The sequence below is a fragment of the Morone saxatilis genome, unplaced genomic scaffold (assembly GCF_004916995.1).
Source record: "Morone saxatilis isolate NCDOM2014 unplaced genomic scaffold, NCSU_SB_2.0 Contig15, whole genome shotgun sequence".
Taxonomy (NCBI): domain Eukaryota; kingdom Metazoa; phylum Chordata; class Actinopteri; family Moronidae; genus Morone; species Morone saxatilis.
Window position 1 is genome coordinate 4,924,003 of NW_023339707.1, and position 3,016 is coordinate 4,927,018.

The 3,016-nt window shown below is 36.5% G+C and overlaps 1 protein-coding gene across 2 annotated transcripts in view; it reads right to left on the reverse strand.

Annotated features, from left to right (window-relative positions):
• The window catches only part of LOC118324041 (vitamin D3 receptor A), a 64,899-nt gene that overhangs the window by 21,486 nt on the left and 40,397 nt on the right, over window positions 1-3,016 (reverse strand). The window lies entirely within an intron of this gene.

Consider the following 3,016-nt stretch of genomic DNA (forward strand, 5'->3'; position numbering starts at 1 on the left):
ACACACACACACACACACGGAGGTCTTTTCCTGGCATCTCTCTAACCTCTGTCAAATGAGGACAGCGTAGGGGTGTTTACTACGAACTCAGCTGGCACAGCTTAGGGCACACATACACACACCAACACACAGTTCTAAACTGTGGGTGGTGAAGCTTAGACAAAGGTGCCAATTTAAAGAAGGGGTAGCAGTAAGGCTGACAAAAGCATACCCACAAAAACAGAGTGTAAATAAATTGTAAATTAATCTTCAGAGATGTTTATGAATATAATATCCATCTTAAAAATGAAAAATTAAACTGGGAAAACAAGGTATGAACATCTTGAAAACTAATCGTAATAGCAATGGACCTTTTAAATTAGTCTCAACAAGCCACAAAAAAAGTTATAACCCAAGAAAGATGTATTATTCCAGTATGAGTACAGTGCCGGAAGATACTGTGATTGATGACAATATCAATTTCCTCAGGGTACAGGAGAAAATCCCTTTCAAAGCTAGTCAGAGTCTTGTTTGTCATTGCTGTCACAAGATTTACAGTGAGACAGATTAATGAAACGCATATAATTAACTGTTGACTCATAAGAACAACACCGAGAGATCTACACAAAACATTCAATGTTAGGAGTCTGTCATATGATCAGCTTATACCCCCTTTTCCAGTCCATAAATATTGTCTTTGCTACAGCTATAAATGTAAATGTAAATGTAATAAGGCATTCTCAATGGTGTTTTTCTACTACACATGTTACTGTGCAGAAGGGAATCTGTGCATTTATCACGGAAGAAAGTAAATTTGCCAACACATTTCTAGAATAGACTGAATCTTTTAGTAAAATAATGATTTGCACTGCTTAAAGTGGGTAACCACCGTAGTATGTGAAGCTGCCTGATTTTTGTTGCATACTGAATCAATATAAACACTGGAGTGCATAATAACATTTTGATGAATTACGTCACACAAATCACATAATGCAGATCAACACATACCTGCCGACTTCAGGCGACTGTGATGGGAATTAATCAGAGCTAATAATGTGAATTATGCTTTTAATGTCAGCACTAATTGCTAGAGTAACACTCTGCTTTCTTCTCAGCGCTACCCTGGAGGGACTCTGTCTCTGAAATTATAGTTGGCATTGAATAAATCACATTCTTGAAACAGGTTTATTATTATTGCATAAGGTCAGGTTTTGTAGAGTACAGCATCTGAACAATGCTGCTGCCTTTAAGTTCTGCACACTGTGGAGCCAGAAGAGCAGCGAAACACTCAGCAGTGTGTACAGTGGACGTCTTCCACCCCATGAACATATACAAGCTGTGAGAAACAAAGAGAACATTTTACACTGATAAGTGTCTTTCTCCTCCCGCTCGCTCCTCTCTCATCTTCCCTCAATGAAACGCAGACACTTTAGTGTCATGTGGCTATTTGTGGTCAACCGTGCCGTGCATCATCTCACACTCACAATCTGCTTGTGAATGAAATGTGGGCCAGACCATTGTGTGTCTCTTTGAAGAAAAAGAGCCATTGTTGATCAGGACTTTAACCGCCCCATGGCTTCCTTCCTTCCTTCCCTTTCTCTCATTCTCCCGTTGTCATCTACTACTTGTCATGGTTGTGCTGATGCACTGCTGTTGGTCTACTTCCTATTGCTGAGTTAGTTTTTTTTTTTTTTTTTTTTTTAAAAAATGGAGAAAAGCTTTTTAGTAGTTACTGATGACGTAACTAATGGATAATGGGATAATCTGTCGATCAAGCAGAATAAAGACACCCCTCTATGTTAGTCATTATGAATTAGTTGTGACAAGGTGTCACATTCTGTTAACATGGGGTGAGGTGATGTCTTACTTTCCCTTCACAGCGTGTTCTACTTGTATTACACCCTGCTACTGTATGAATAAACAACATGGTTAAGACTTTGTCAAATAGCCTTTCAAACATACGAGACCATTTAAGTCCAGTTAAGCTACAATACTACACTTTGATTAACCCCGTCTAAACTGCACTGATGGAAACCCCATCTGGTAAGATAAAAGCAGGATTAAATAGATATTATTTTAATATTATTTTCTGCTATTATTTGACCCAAGCCTGAGTTTGCCATATGGTACAGCCTTCCTTTTGCATATCCACTAGTGCATGTCTCTTTGTTGCAAATCAGATCAATTTACACCCTCCCATTGATTCTATTGGCTGCTGTTCTTCCTGAATGTCTTTAAATATTAGATTAAATGCTATGCAAGAAGGAAACCCACTTACCGCTTGCACTAGCTAACCTTTAACTAACCTCTCCATGCAGTTAGTATACATCTGGAATCCATTGCCTATATTACCTTTATTTGCTTTGTAATGCTCTGTGTGGGGACAGGAAAGCTCAATGTATATATTAGATGTAATTGTAATAATGATGATAGCAAGATAAAGAGCTTCAATAAAACAGTAAAAGATAATAACAATAAAGTAATATTGCTTGCAATACATAGAGCTAGGATGATTAGTAAATAAATACATTAGTTATTAGCTTTTAAATCAATTGCCTAACTACGTTTTATTATGATTCATTGTTTTGAGACATTTTTTAAGAAAAAATCTTCCAAATTATCTCACTTCAGCTTCTAAATTGAATATATTTGGGTTGTGGACAAAACAAGACATAAGGACGTCACCTTGGGTTTGGGAAACAGTTATCAACATTTTTCACAATTTTCTGACATTTTAAAAACTAATGAGAGTTACAGTTTTTTATTTTGGGTTGGATTTTGAATATTGCACTGATTAAAATACTGGATTATAATAGACGATTTTTTTTTTACTTTATTGTCCTGACTGAAGTCACAAAATGGGAATAAAAAAAAAAAAAAACAATTTGGCAAGCCAAACACAACACAGTTATTGCTGTCTGTACTGCAGGCTGCTCTCCTCCAACTGGATTCATGGGTTAAAAGCTGGGGAGTGTGTTGAAATTTGGTACTGACTAAAATAATGTTTAAAAAAAAAACCCAAACAAACAAAAAAAAA